Source organism: Petromyzon marinus, unplaced genomic scaffold (genome assembly GCF_048934315.1).
Source record: "Petromyzon marinus isolate PM22_M1 ecotype Great Lakes invasive population unplaced genomic scaffold, UKy_Petmar_22M1.pri1.0 PM_G_Scaffold_57, whole genome shotgun sequence".
NCBI lineage: Eukaryota > Metazoa > Chordata > Hyperoartia > Petromyzontiformes > Petromyzontidae > Petromyzon > Petromyzon marinus.
Window position 1 is genome coordinate 502,909 of NW_027423010.1, and position 16,669 is coordinate 519,577.

Here is a 16,669-nt window from a genome sequence, read left to right on the forward strand (position 1 = left end):
CTCCACAACGGAGACACGCACCGCTTGTACCAACGACGGAGTCGCAGGGGCAGACACTCGATTACGTTGGAATCGATCTGCAGACGGCCAGCAGCTCCGTGTCGCCTTATCTCGATCCCGCAATCCCAATCAGGTGAAAGTCCGCATCGAACCGAACCCCCGGCAAGGCCATCGTCTACTTAACGACGAGAGAAAATTCAAACGAAATATCGTTTTCAATGAAGTCTTCCAGATGTAAATTGAGACAAGCTTTTAATGAAAAAATAAAATAATCTAATTCAAAACACAACACAATTCAAAGATGCTTCATTTTAAAACTTCAAAACGGAGCATGGGGTACTTGCGTGAATGCGTCCTTCGTGTGCAAATGTTGTGACTTTCCTGGCCTGAAGGCCGTCAATATGTTGGATTATTATTGGTGCACAGCGTCTCAACAACAGCAGTGGGGTTTGCTTCAACCGATAGGTATGAACATCCAGACGTCAATCAGCAAGGCACATTTCTAGTCCTAGTTAGACAAAATCTACGTCAACACGTAAGACAAAACTACAATTCGTGTTGTAGAGAATGTACCTCCTCCTATACGTGTAACTTTTAAGTGGTATGCCTTGTAACTGATGAATGATCCGAGCATGACCTATTTCAAAGACAATGAGTTGCTCCAGATGCTTCGTGGAACACAAAAACACCATTTGACCTGTATCACAAGAACAACGGGTCTCACCTGAGTTCTCTGTACAGGTTACTTTCAAACACACACACACACCTTGTCCTAACATCACTTATTCAATGTTTGACCCTTACAGATCAAATGTTGCAAGCATGCACAAAATCAGACAAGTATTCATTCTAAATTATTGACAGGCATATTAACAAAATTGGATTACTTCAGTGAAATATCCTGCATCACGTTACATCGTATTAACAAGAAGCTTTAAAAAAAATGCAGTCTGCTTCACAGTGTATGTAAAACATACTATTGTGTCATTCAAAACGAGTAGGCCATTGCATGCTGGCGTCTGAGTGAAAATGTAGCAAATTCTAAACATTACCTACAAACTACACAAATGAGATTACACATCAATCATCGCCCCCTACGGATAGGCTCTTGTCCACATGCAGGCCGGTGCAGGGTCACCACCTTGTGCCACACAGGGGCAGCTGCTACTTGGGGATGCTCATTGAGTGTTTCAGGCGAGGTATGACACAAAACTCCGAGTTGCTGAGGAGATTAAGCAAGCAACATGTAAAAGCAATTATTATAACATAGTGAATGCTTGGGAGCTTATTGGCTCTTGCTCCTGGTTAGAGATCTACCCAACCCGCGGGCTCACAAAGTGTTCAACTTCACATTCTTGTCATTAAAGGCCTGTGACAAAGGTGCATCTATTGGATAGACATTATATCAAGCTTACACATCTACCGGGTCTCCACTTGACTTTGTATTGTCTAGGAGCAAGTCCACCCACACCACTTCCACAAACTGCTGGGAGTTGCCTCACTCTGACTCACAGTCAGAATTCTCCTCCTGCTTTACGATGTGAAGGTCCCATTTTGGAGTTGAATCTTCATCTTCACATTTTACCTTCACTTCTTCGCTCATCACTTCTTCACATTTCACCTTCACCTCTTCATATTTCACCTTGATACCTTTAAAAGTGTCCAAGCTGAGATTTTCGTCCGGTTCTTGTTTCATGAGGGATGGGCTCATTGCGGCACTTTGACTTTCACAAGCTGATATCAGACTCCGACTCGACTCCTTGTGATGCTTTTGTGTTCTCTGGTGTCTTAGAAGATTTGATGAATCTGCAAACGGCTTCCCGCACAGAGTACACTTGAAGGGTTTCTCTCCTGTGTGTGTTCTCTGGTGTTTCACAAGATCAGATGACTGTGCAAATGCCTTCACGCACACACTGCACTTGAAGGGTTTCTCTCCCGTGTGTGTTCTCTGGTGTTTTACAAGAGCAGATGACTGTGCAAATGCCTTCATGCAGACACTGCACTTGAAGGGTTTCTCTCCCGTGTGTGTTCTCTGGTGTACTTGAAGATGTGGTGACTGTGCAAACGCCATCCCGCACACAGTGCACTTGAAGGGTTTCTCTCCCGTGTGTGTTCTCTGGTGTGTTACAAGATGACATGAATCTGACAACGCCTTTCCGCACAGAGTACACTTGAAGGGTTTCTCTCCCGTGTGTGTTCTCTGGTGTTTTTTAAGAGCAGATGACCATGAAAATGCCTTCCCACAAACACTGCACTTGAAGGGTTTCTCTCCCGTGTGTGTTCTCTGGTGTGTTTTAAGAGCAAATGAACCTGAAAATGCCTTCCCACAAACACTGCACTTGAAGGGTTTCTCTCCTGTGTGTGTTCTCTGGTGTACTTTAAGATTTGATGAATGTGCAAACGCCTTCCCGCACAGAGTGCACCTGAAGGGTTTCTCTCCCGTGTGTGTTCTCTGGTGTGTTACAAGATTATATGAATCTGAAAACGCCTTCCCGCACAGCGTACACTTGAACGGTTTCTCTCCTGTGTGTGTTCTCTGGTGCCGTGTCAAATTTCCAGTCCGGTCCGTGCTGTATGCACGCTGGTCGCATTGTTGACTTGTCGTACCGAGCTGCGCTGAGTGCCTTTGCTCCATCAGACCAATTCTGCAGAGGAAGCATCAGCTGCAGACAGAAAAAAAGAATATCCACACCATCTACACGTCAGGCACAGAGGAATGTACACGTGACTTACACGTCTATACTTATTCATATATTCATGATGTAGTGAAAAAGTTTCCCAAATTCATCAGATTTGATGAACGTGCAAACGCCTTCCCGCACAGAGTGCACCTGAAGGGTTTCTCTCCACGGGCTGTTATGGCACACAATGAGAGGGCAAATGTCATTAATATGCCTGGAAGCCTTCATATCTTCAAGATGAATGTTAACCCAAAACTCTAAGCACACAATTTCGGCTGTCTGACTACAAAAGGAAAATTTATGAAAGCTCAATTCGGCTGACATAGCAAAGGGTGTTGAAACCAATACTATTTGTGTTATGCAGAAATGCATAAATCAATGTTCAATCGAAACTTAGAGGTGTGAATCCAGGCTCAGATGTCCTTGAATGCTGCGATGAACAGATCCGACTTCAGCTGAATGTGTGTGCTGTGTAAACTTCCTGTTTCCATTCTTATGAAGAGTTCCAGAGGAAAACAAAAATAAACTATTGTTTTGATATAACCTCCGTGTTCAACAGAGTTAATAGAAATTTTGATTTAAAGCTTTCGTGACTGCAGTAATTCATATTCTTAGTTTTTTCGGTAAAGTCACGTTGAAGAGAAACAACAAAATAATAAATATATAAAACAATAAAAATTCTCACGACGTTTCGACCATAACTCAAACGGTCATCTTCAGGTGTGTTGGTTTGCATAAATTTATTTTTAAACGGCGCATTTATTTATTTATAAAAAAACGTTAGCGCCACGCGCAGCGATTTGGCAGTTTACCCAGGACTAGTCCATCTATATTCTGAAAAGAGGAGGGGGGAGACGAATTTTTTTTATAATGTATGCTGTCTGAAAGCCACTGTAAGCGTGAACAATCAATTAAGAACTGAAATGGTTTATCAAATCTTTCCAATGATTGCTAAGATAGCATCCATCTTCTCGGTTGAAATTGTCTCTGTGCTTGTATATGTGGATAGCCTCATGAACGAATCTCTCATGGAAGCCAGATGGCTTACAAAGAACCTCTGTCTTGGAAAAGTCAATTGCATGTGAGCCTACTGAATTAGAACAATGATCTGCTACGGCCGAGGTGTTGGTCCTACCGTGTTTAAGGTCTGCTTTGTGTTCACGAATGCGGTCCGAGACATGGCGTTTGGTTTCTCCAATGTAACTACTACCACAGAGGCGACTTAGTTTGTAGACACCAGGGTATTGTATGTCCGGAATCACATCTTTTACAGACGGAACCAGATCACGGATTTTATGTAATGTGTTGAAACGGACCTGGATCTTGTGTTTATTCAAGATTTTGGAGATCTTTTTGTGATCCCAGCAATGTAGGGTAAAGTGATGGTTTTGAAAGGCTCCTCAAGAGGGTTCTTCTTCAAGGTTTGAGTGATAGCTTTGCAGATTGTATAGTCGGAGTAACCATTAGCCCTAAGAGCTTGGTGTACGTGCTTGAGTTCACTGCCTATGTGTTCCTGGTCGGATATGCATTGGGCTCTATGATATAGAGTCTTGATGAGAGAATTCTTCTGTGATGGATGGTGGTGGGAATCTGGTTTCAGATAAGCATCCGTATGACTAGCTTTCCTGTAGACAGAGTGGCTCATTGAACCATCAGGTCTCTTTTTAATTAGGACATCCAAAAAAAAGGTATCTTGCCATCTATTTCGACTTCCATGGTAAATCTGATGGCTGGGTGTATGGAATTGATGTGGTCGAAGAATTGGTCTAGAGCAGGCCGGCCATGTGGCCAGATGACAAAAGTGTCATCCACGTACCTCTTCCATAAGGTTGGGCGCAGAGTGGCAGTCTGGATGGCGTCAGTCTCAAATTTCTCCATGAAAATGTTAGCTATAACTGGAGAAAGGGGGGAGCCCATTGGGGTGCCCTCAGTTTGTTTGTAGAAAGTTCCATTCCAAGTGAAGTATGTATTGGTTAAACAGTGTCTCACCAGGGGGGGTACCTCAGTGTTTAGTCCTTGATGAACCAAGTCTTCAATGATTGCAATGGTGTCAAGTACAGGAACCTTGGTGAATAAGGAAACTACATCAAAACTGACAAGCGGGTCGTCTGGGGACAGGGAAATACCCTTGATTGTCGATACCAGGTGAGTAGAATTTTGTACCGCAGAGGTGGTCTTTCCAGTGAAAGGATGCAGGATTTCAGACAAAAAACGAGCTAGTTTGTAGGTGGGGGAGCTGATAGTAGAGACTATGGGATGAAGAGGTGTATCTACTTTATGTATTTTTGGTAAGCCGTATAATCTTGGTGGCCTGGCAGCAGAAGGTTTCAACGAAAACTGTTTAGATTGATCAATTAATGCGGTTGAATCAGAAATTATTTTGTTGGTTTGTGTGACGAGGCTGTTGGTGGGATCTCTTTTTATTTTTGTATAACTACCATCGTCGAGTAATTCTTTAATTTTGTTGTTGTATTCTATTTTATCCATGATGACAGTAGCATTGCCTTTGTCAGCTGAGAGGATTACAATATCATTCCTCTTTTTTAATTTATATAATTCAAAACGCTCATCTTTGTTGAGGTTGCTAGCTGGCATCTTCGCGTTTTTGAGGGTTGCAGCGATTTCAGATCTTGCTACGTCTGCAGCGATGTGACCCAGGCCCCTGAGAGCAACGTCTACTTGGGCAATTATATCATTAACTGGTATGTGTTTAGGTGTGACTGCAAAGTTTAGACCTTTAGCTAAAACGGATTTCAGACCATCGGAAATAGAACTGTTACTGCAATTAATTACGACTTTATTAACGTCTAACTTTTTGGTGTGTGGGTCCGGTCTTTTGTTGAAGAGGAGGTTAAATTTGGAAATCAGGTTTTCCTTACATTTTCATGGAGAAATTTGAGACTGACGCCATCCAGACTGCCACGCTGCGCCCAACCTTATGGAAGAGGTACGTGGATGACACTTTTGTCATCTGGCCACATGGCCGGCCTGCTCTAGACCAATTCTTCGACCACATCAATTCCATACACCCAGCCATCAGATTTACCATGGAAGTCGAAATAGAGGGCAAGATACCTTTTTTGGATGTCCTAATTAAAAAGAGACCTGATGATTCAATGAGCCACTCTGTCTACAGGAAAGCTAGCCATACGGATGCTTATCTGAAACCGGATTCCCACCACCATCCATCACAGAAGAATTCTCTCATCAAGACTCTGTATCATAGAGCCCAATACATATCCGACCAGGAACACATAAGCAGTGAACTCAAGCACGTACACCAAGCTCTTAGGGCTAATGGTTACTCCGACTATACAATCCGCAAAGCTATCACTCAAACCATGAAGAAGAACCCTCTTGAGGAGCCTTTCAAAACATCACTTTACCCTACATTGCTGGGATCACAAAAAAGATCTCCAAAATCTTGAATAAACACAAGATCCAGGTCCGTTTCAACACATTACATAAAATCCGTGATCTGGTTCCGTCTGTAAAAGATGTGATTCCGGACATACAATACCCTGGTGTCTACAAACTAAGTTGCCTCTGTGGTAGTAGTTACATTGGAGAAACCAAACGCCATGTCTCGGACCGCATTCGTGAACACAAAGCAGACCTTAAACACGGTAGGACCAACACCTCGGCCGTAGCAGATCATTGTTCTAATTCAGTAGGCTCACATGCCATTGACTTTTCCAAGACAGAGGTTCTTTGTAAACCATCTGGCGTTCATGAGGCTATCCACATATACAAGCACAGAGACAATTTCAACCGAGAAGATGGATTCTATCTTAGCAATCATTGGAAAGATTTGATAAACCATTTCAGTTCTTAATTGATTGTTCACGCTTACAGTGGCTTTCAGACAGCATACATTATAAAAAAATTTTGTCCCCCCCCCTCCTCTTTTCAGAATATAGATGGACTAGTCCTGGGTAAACTGCCAAATCGCTGCGCGTGGCGCTAACGTTTTTTAAATAAATAAATGCGCCGTTTAAAAATAAATTTATGCAAACCAACACACCTGAAGATGACCGTTTGAGTTATGGTCGAAACGTCGTGAGAATTTTTATTGTTTTATATATATTTTATTATATTTGTTGTTTCTCTTCAACGTGACTTTACCGAAAAAACTAAGAATAAGAGTTAATAGACTTTACTGCAAACACAAACTTGACACTGTCACACACTGCCATGAGTAAACAGGTGGTGGTGTGACCAGAACTATGCCTGGCCACCTTCATCTGCTCAGCATTCATTCTTCCTCACTCCACCAAGTAATGAATCGAGGATCATCAACATAGCCGAGGCTATCCGTGTCTCTGTCTCTCTCTCCCCGTGGTGAAGGTGTTCCCCTCCACACATTCAGAGTCAACAGCGGCACGCGCTTAGCGTCTTTGACCGATAGATACATTGACGCACGTATTGTTGGTTCTTTCAGTAAAGTCACGTAGATAGAAAATAAAAATAACAGATTAAATTTAATAAGATAAAGACCGTTTGTGTTGCGATCGAAACGTCGTTGGTTTTTTTTATTTTTATTTAATTTTCTATCTACGTGACTTTACCGAAAGAACCAAGAATATTAATTCCTGCAGTCACCAAAGTTTTAAGTCAAAACATTCACACACGTTGACAAAGCCTCACCTTGTGTTGTTGTGGGCAGGTCGCTTCTGATAACAAGAGTGGTATAGCAGCTCAAGCGGGCTTGGCCTGGTGAAAATAATAAAAACTGCGTGAATATTTACAATAAAACAAAGTTACAAAGTGGCGAGCCGGGTGAAGACAAATTAAACTTAAGCGAGATAATTAAAGTGAACGCAATCAGGTGAGGGCAGGAGGCAAGGCCCCGCGTGGCTAGGCCCCGCGTTGTAAAGTTCCAACCTGGACATCGATTCCCATGCTCGCTGCTACTCAACTGACATCCCTACGAGAGAGAGAGCGCGAGGCTCTACCTTGGTAAACAACAACAACCACCACCACAACAACCACAATCGCAATGAGAATTTCTCACCTCGGATTTCAGTGCAGGAAGAGATAGCTTCCTGTTACCTCGTGACGTTACGCAGCAGCAGGTAACGTGACGTCACATCCGGGGTACGAGACACGCTCATCCCACAATGAGCAGCTCCGTAACTGAATAAATTGGATAATTAATAAATTATGTTAATGTTACTCGTCGCATATGTCGTGAGTGCTGAGCCCGTCGCAATAAACTCGCGACGGCTTTAACGAACCCATTATGTTAATGAGCCGCCAGTCACTGGGTGTAGCTTTGCCCAAATAAGGATTGGCACTGGAACGCAATCGGCAGTGACCCAAGCGGAGGTGACGTCACGCTAAAAAGCTCGGTGGAATACGTTGGTGACATGACGTCACTAGCGAGGTAGACCTCCCCCTGGCGTTTCACGCCGATGAAGTAATGCTGAGTGTTGACGTCACAGAGCGGGATTGGAGTTTAAGTTGATTTAGATTCATTTTCATTGCTCCCTCCCTTGGGTGTGTGAGCTCAGCTACAACAACGTGGACATTATTGAGTATACACTGTGTGAGTACACTGTGTGTGTACACTGTGTGTGTGTACACTGTGTGTGTGTACACTGTGTGTGTACACTGTGTGTGTGTACACTGTGTGTGTATACACTGTGTGTGTGTACACCGTGTGTGTGTGTATACACTGTGTGTATACACTGTGTGTGTGTGTGTACACTGTGTGTGTACACTGTGTGTGGACAGTGTGTGTGTGTACACTGTGTGTGTGTACACTGTGTGTGTGTACACTGTGTGTATACTGTGTGGGTACACTGTGTACACTGTGTGTACACTATGTGTGTGTGTGTACACTGTGTGTACACTGTGTGTGTGTACACTGTGTGTACAGTGTGTGCAAGCCAACTGTGGACCGGTTTTGGTGGACAATGTCTCAACAGCAATGGGGCTTGCTTCAACCCATGGTTGTGAACATCCAGACGTTAATCAGCAAGGAGCATTTCTAGTCCAAGTTCGACAAAATCCAAGTCAACACGTAAGACAGAATTATAATTCGTGTTGCAGAGAATGTATCTCCTCTACGTGTAACTTTAAGGTGGTATGTCTTGTAACTGATGAATGATCCGAGTGTGCTTCCTATGTCAAAGACAATGAGTTGCTTCAGATGCTTCCCGAAACACAAAAATACCCTTTGACCTGTATCACAAGAACAACGGGTCTCACCTGAGTTATTTGTACAGGTTATTTCCAAAACACACTTTGTCCTAACATCACTTATTCAATGTTTGACCCTTATAAATGAAGTGATGCATGTACACACAAAATCAGACAAGTGTTCATTCTGAATTATTGACAGGCATTTTAACATTTAATTACTGCAGTGAAATATACTGCATCAGATAACATCTGATTAAGCTATTTAAAAAAAATGCGCCGTCTGCTTAACAGTGGATGTAACACATACTATTGTCATTCAAAACGAGTAGGCCATTGCATGCTGGCGTCTGAGTGAAAATGTAGCAAATTCTAAACATTACCTACAAACTACACAACTGAGATGACACATCAATCATCGCCCCGTAAGGACAGGCTCTTGTCCACATGCAGGCCGGTGCAGGGCTACCAGCTTGTGCCACACAGGGGCAGCTGCTACTTGGGGATGCTCTTCGAGTGTTTCAGACGAGGTATGACAAAAAACTCCGAGTTGCTGAGGCGATTAAGCAAGCACCATGTAAAAGCAATTATTATGATAACATATTGAATGCTTGGGAGCTTATTGGCTCTTGCTCCTGGTTAGTGATCCACCCAACCCATAGGTCCACAAAGACTGGCCGCTCGCTCTTACTCTGCAGGTTGAACCTAGGAATTGAGTGTTCAACTTTGCATTCTAGTCATTAAAGGCCTGTGACAAAGGTGCATCTATTGGAGCGACATCGTCTCTGGCTTACACATCTACCGGGTCTCCACTTGACTTTGTATTGTCTCGGAGGAAGTGCACCCACACCTCCACTTCCACAAACTGCTGGGAGTTGCCTCGCTCTGCCTCAGTCAGGATTCTCCTCCTGCTTCACGTTGCCTTCATCAATGTAAAGGTCCCATTCTGGAGATGAATCTTCATCTTCACATTTCACCTTCACTTCTTCACATTTCACCTTCACCTCTTCATATTTCACCTCGATACCTTTAAAAGTGTCCAAGCTGGGATTTTCTTCCGGTTCGTGTTGCATGAGGGATGGGCTCATTGCGGCACTTTGACTTTCACAAGCTGATTTCAGACTCCACTCCTTGTGGATCTTCTGATGCTTCTGTGGTCTCTGGTGTACGTAAAGATTTGATGAATTTGCAAACATCTGCCTGCACAGAGTGCACTTGAAGGGTTTCTCTCCCGTGTGAGTTCTCTGGTGTGTTACAAGAGCAGATGACTGCGCAAATGCCTTCCCACACACACTGCACTTGAAGGGTTTCTCTCCCGTGTGTGTTCTCTGGTGTTCTACAAGAGCAGATGACCCTGCAATGCCTTCCCACACACACTGCACTTGAAGGGTTTCTCTCCCGTGTGAGTTCTCTGGTGTATTTTAAGAGCAGATGGCCGTGCAAATGCCTTGTTACACACACTGCACTTGAAGTGTTTCTCTCCCGTGCGAGTTCTCTGGTACTGTGTCAAATTTCCAGTCCGATCCGTGCTGTATGCACGCTGGTCGCAATGTTGACTTGTCATACCGAGCTGTGCCGACTGCCTTTGCTCCATCAGACCAGCGTCAGCTGCAGACTGAAAATAATATCCACACCATCGACACGTCAGCATCGATGCACAGAGGAATGCATATATAGTCACATGTGACTTACATGTTTATACTTATTCATATATTCATGATGTAGTAAAAACGTTTCCCAAATTCATCACACGGCTGTTATGGCACACAATGAGAGGGCAAATGATCACAAACATGCCTGGAAGCCCTCGTATCTTCAAAATGAATGTTAACTCAAAACTCCAAGCACACAATTTCGGCTGTCTGGCTACAAAAGGATTATTTATGAGAGCTAAATTCAGCTGACATAGTAAAGGGTGTTGAAAACAATACTATTTGTGTTATGCAGAAATGCATGAATTAATGTTCAATCGCAACTTAGAGGTGTGAACCCAGGCTCAGATGTCCTTGAATGCTGGGATGAACAGTTCCGACTTCACCTCCTGTTTCCATTCTTATTAAGAGTTCCAGAGGAAAACAAAAATAAACTATTGTTTTGACATAACCTCCGTGTGCAATAGAGTTAATAGACTTTACTGCAAATACAGATAGAAAATAACAATAACAAATACAATTAAATTAAGACCACTTGTGTTGCGATCGAAACGACGTGGGTTTTTTTGCTTTATTTACAATTATTATTTTATGTTATTTTTTATTTTCTATCTACGTGACTTTACCGAAAGAACCAAGAATATTAATTCCTGCAGTCACCAAAGTTTTAAGTCAAAACATTCACACACGTTGACAAAGCCTCACCTTGTGTTGTTGTGGGCAGGTCGCTTCTGATAACAAGAGCGGTATAGCAGCTCAAGCGGGCTTGGCCTGGTAACAAAAGAAAAGAAAAACTGCGTGACTATTTACAATAAAACAAAGTTACAAAGTGGCGAGCCGGGTGAAGACAAATTAAACTTAAGCGAGATAATTAAAGTGAATGCAATCAGGCGAGGGCAGGAGGCAAGGCCCCGCGTGGCTAGGCCCCGCGTTGTAAAGTTCCAACCTGGACATCGATTCCCATGCTCGCTGCTACTCAACTGACATCCCTACGAGAGAGAGGCTCTACCTTGGTAAACAACAACAACCACCACCACAACCACCACCACCACAACGATGAGAATTTCTCACCTCGGATTTCAGTGCAAGCGCGCACACGGCAGCTTCCTGTTACCTCGCGACAGCAGGAAGTAGTATGACGTCACTTCCCTCCCACGAGCGGCTCTGTAACTGAATAAATTATATTCTTAGTTTTTTCGGTAAAGTCACGTTGAAGAGAAACAACAAAATAACAAAATATATATAAAACAATAAAAAATTCTCACGACGTTTCGACCATAACTCAAACGGTCATCATCAGGTGTGTCGGTTTGCATAAATTTATTTTGAAAACGGCATATTTATTTATATATATAAAAATAACGTTTGCGTCACGCGCAACGATGGCAGTTTGCCAGGACTAGTCCATCTATTTTTTGAAAAGAGGAGGGGGGAGACGAAATTTGTTTTTATGTAAGCTGTCTGAAAGGCACTGTAAGCGTGAACAATCAATCAAGAACTGAAATGATTTATCAAATCTTTCCAATGATTGCTAAGATAGAATCCATCTTCTCGGTTGAAATTGTCTCTGTGTTTGTATATGTGGATAGCCTCATGAACGAATCTCTCATGGAAGCCAGATGGCTTACAAAGAACCTCCGTCTTGGAAAAGTCAATGGCATGTGAGCCTACTGAATTAGAACAATGATCTGCTACGGCCGAGGTGTTGGTCCTACCGTGTTTAAGGTCTGCTTTATGTTCACGAATGCGGTCCGAGATATGGCGTTTGGTTTCTCCAATGTAACTACTACCACAGAGGCAACTTAGTTTGTAGACACCAGGGTATTGTATGTCCGGAATCACATCTTTTACAGACGGAACCAGATCACGGATTTTATGTAATGTGTTGAAACGGACCTGGATCTTGTGTTTATTCAAGATTTTGGAGATCTTTTTTGTGATCCCAGCAATGTAGGGTAAAGTGATGGTTTTGAAAGGCTCCTCAAGAGGGTTCTTCTTCATGGTTTGAGTGATAGCTTTGCGGATTGTATAGTCGGAGTAACCATTAGCCCTAAGAGCTTGGTGTACGTGCTTGAGTTCACTGCTTATGTGTTCCTGGTCGGATATGCATTGGGCTCTATGATACAGAGTCTTGATGAGAGAATTCTTCTGTGATGGATGGTGGTGGGAATCCGGTTTCAGATAAGCATCCGTATGGGTAGCTTTCCTGTAGACAGAGTGGCTCATTGAACCATCAGGTCTCTTTTTAATTAGGACATCCAAAAAAGGTATCTTGCCATCTATTTCGACTTCCATGATTTACCATGGAAGTCGAAATAGATGGCAAGATACCTTTTTTGGATGTCCTAATTAAAAAGAGACCTGATGGTTCAATGAGCCACTCTGTCTACAGGAAAGCTACCCATACGGATGCTTATCTGAAACCGGATTCCCACCACCATCCATCACAGAAGAATTCTCTCATCAAGACTCTGTATCATAGAGCCCAATGCATATCCGACCAGGAACACATAAGCAGTGAACTCAAGCACGTACACCAAGCTCTTAGGGCTAATGGTTACTCCGACTATACAATCCGCAAAGCTATCACTCAAACCATGAAGAAGAACCCTCTTGAGGAGCCTTTCAAAACCATCACTTTACCCTACATTGCTGGGATCACAAAAAAGATCTCCAAAATCTTGAATAAACACAAGATCCAGGTCCGTTTCAACACATTACATAAAATCCGTGATCTGGTTCCGTCTGTAAAAGATGTGATTCCGGACATACAATACCCTGGTGTCTACAAACTAAGTTGCCTCTGTGGTAGTAGTTACATTGGAGAAACCAAACGCCATATCTCGGACCGCATTCGTGAACATAAAGCAGACCTTAAACACGGTAGGACCAACACCTCGGCCGTAGCAGATCATTGTTCTAATTCAGTAGGCTCACATGCCATTGACTTTTCCAAGACGGAGGTTCTTTGTAAGCCATCTGGCTTCCATGAGAGATTCGTTCATGAGGCTATCCACATATACAAACACAGAGACAATTTCAACCGAGAAGATGGATTCTATCTTAGCAATCATTGGAAAGATTTGATAAATCATTTCAGTTCTTGATTGATTGTTCACGCTTACAGTGCCTTTCAGACAGCTTACATAAAAACAAATTTCGTCTCCCCCCTCCTCTTTTCAAAAAATAGATGGACTAGTCCTGGCAAACTGCCATCGTTGCGCGTGACGCAAACGTTATTTTTATATATATAAATAAATATGCCGTTTTCAAAATAAATTTATGCAAACCGACACACCTGATGATGACCGTTTGAGTTATGGTCGAAACGTCGTGAGAATTTTTTATTGTTTTATATATATTTTGTTATTTTGTTGTTTCTCTTCAACGTGACTTTACCGAAAAAACTAAGAATATGAATTACTGCAGTCACGAAAGCTTTAAATGAATAAATTATGTTAATGTTGCCGGCCCATATGTGGAGGGATTGGGGCGTGGGCGCTGAACCCGTTGCAATAAACTCGCGACGGCTTTAACGAACACATTATATTAATGAGCCGCCAGTCATTGGGCGCAGCTTTGCCCAAATTAGGATTGCCACTGGAACGATATAGGCAGTGACCCGAGCGGAGGTGACGTCACGCTCAAGAGCGCGGTGGACGGGGGAGGGATGAATACTTTGGTGACATGACGTCACTAGCGAGGTACACCTCACCCTAGCGTTTCACGCCAATGAGGTAATGCATAGTGGTGACGTCACAGAGTTGAAGTTTAAGTTGATTTAGATTCATTTTCCATTGCTCCCTCCCTTGGGTGTGTGAGCTCAGCAACAACGTAGACATTGTGTATACACTGTGTGTGTGTGTACAATGTGTGTGTACACTGTGTGTATACACTGTGTGTGTGTCACTGTGTGTGTGTACACTGTGTGTGTGTACACTGTGTGTGTACAGTGTGTGTGTACACTGTGTGTGTGTACACTATGTGTATACACTGTGTGTCACTGTGTGTGTGTACACTGTGTGTGTGTACACTATGTGTATAAACTGTGTGTGTACACTGTGTATGTACACTATGTGTATACACTGTGTGTGTCACTGTGTGTCACTGTGTGTGTGTCACTGTGCCTGGCACAAGCTTGGTGGTGGGTGTACACCCAGGACCCCATTCCAACATAAAGTGGCCTGGTCTCAGTTATCTGATGAAAGTTGCAAGCGAGAATTTCATCATCGCTTGCGGCTGGGATTGGCATCGTCCCCGACTCCTCCTGATGTCGAGGGTAAATGGGCGAGGTTTAGGACTGTGACTCATGCAGCTGCAATGGCTGCTTTGGGTACGCGGTCCAGACCTCCCCAGAGACCCTGGCTGACAGAGGAGGTGTTCAGGATGGTTGAGAAAAAGCGACAGGCCCACTGTCATCGGCTACAGAATCCCACGTCAGAGAATGAGGAGGCTTACCGCAGCCTTCGCTCGGAGGTTCGGAGAGCCGTGAGGCGCTGCAAGGATGGGTGGTGGTCGCGGGTTGCTGAGGAGATGGAGTCTGCCTCAGTGGCCCGTGATCACAAATCTCTATTTAACTCCATCAAAAAAGTAACCTGCAGCGCCACACCTATTACCATCATTAGGGGAAAAAACGGTGATCCAATTTCCGACCCCCAGGAACAGGTTCGCAGATTTGCTGAGCATTTCTGTGAGGTCCTGGGGGAGGGAAAATCCCTCAGCCAGGAACACATCGTGGCACAAAATCAGGATGACCCTGCTGAGGCTGCGGTGCCTCAAATATTGCAAGAAATCACCCCCTGTGAGTGGCTGGCTGAGGTGCCATCTGCTGAGGAAGTATTGAAGGCGATCCGGAGTCTTAGACCAGGAAAGGCAGCGGGCAGAGATGATCTCCCAAGCGAAATGCTGAGGGAGGGTGGCGTTTGTGCACAGACTGCCCTATATGACATCATAACAACAGTCTGGACCACTGGACGGGTTCCGCAGGATTGGAAGGATGCCCTGGTGGTCCCCCTTTTTAAGAAGGGGGACCGCACAGACTGTAACAACTACAGGGGCATCTCACTCCACAGTGTGCCGGGAAAGGTCCTGGCAAGGATTATTCAGCATCGCCTTGCCAGGCACGCTGAGGAGAGGCTTGTGGAGCCCCAATGCGATTTCAGGAAAGGGCGGTCCTGCACAAATGCCATATTTTCTGTCCGTCTGCTACAGCAGAGGTGTAGGGAATTCCAACAAGACCTACATCTCTGCTTTATTGACCTGGTCAAGGCCTATGATACCATCAGTAGGCCTGGCCTCTGGGTCGTTCTTCGTGCTTTTGGAGAACCTGACCCTCTGCTCACGATCATTAAGGACCTTCATGATGGTGAGCGGGCCTGGGTAAAACTACGTGGCCGGGAGTCAGAGCCATTCCCTGTACACCTTGGGGTGCGACAGGGATGTCCTCTGGCTCCCACATTATTTAACATCTATTTTGACCACGCAGTTCGTGAAGCCTTCAATAGCTGTACCGGGGGAATCTCCATATGGTACAGATATAATGGGAGGCTAATCGATGCCCGGGTGCGGTCAAGGGATGGCTCCCTATTGCTCAACCACGTTATGTATGCTGATGATTTGGTAATAGCTGCTCAGTCAGAGGAGGAGTTGGAGACGCTGCTGCTGAGACTGGAGCGTGCCACTAAAGAGGTGGGGCCTTACTATCAGCCCCACCAAAACTAAGCACCTGCCTGGATATTTTGTACCATCGGACACTCCACCCCCAAAACTCCCAATCGGTGGGGCAGTTGTGGAGAGAGTGGAGAGTTTCCCATAACTGGGCAGTGTGCTTATGACTGGCTCCAGTTTAACAGCAGAGGTCTCACTCCGAATCAGTCGAGCGGCAATATCTTTTCATCGGTTGCGTAACGCTGTGTGGAAGCTACCTGGTCTGTCGCTCCGCACTAAGCTTCAGGTCTTCTCGGCCACGGTCATTCCCTCCCTTCTCTACGCTTGCGAAACGTGGACCCCCCTAATGGAACATCTTCGCCGGTTAGAAACATTTAGGCTGGCCTGCCTACGATCCATCCTGGGTTTAACCAGACTGGATTGTGTGAGGAGCTCACAAATCCTTGAAAGATCTGGGCAGGGTCCCATCGGTGAGCTCCTCCGGCAGGCAAGGCTGCGATGGCTGGGTCATGTAGCCCGCATGCC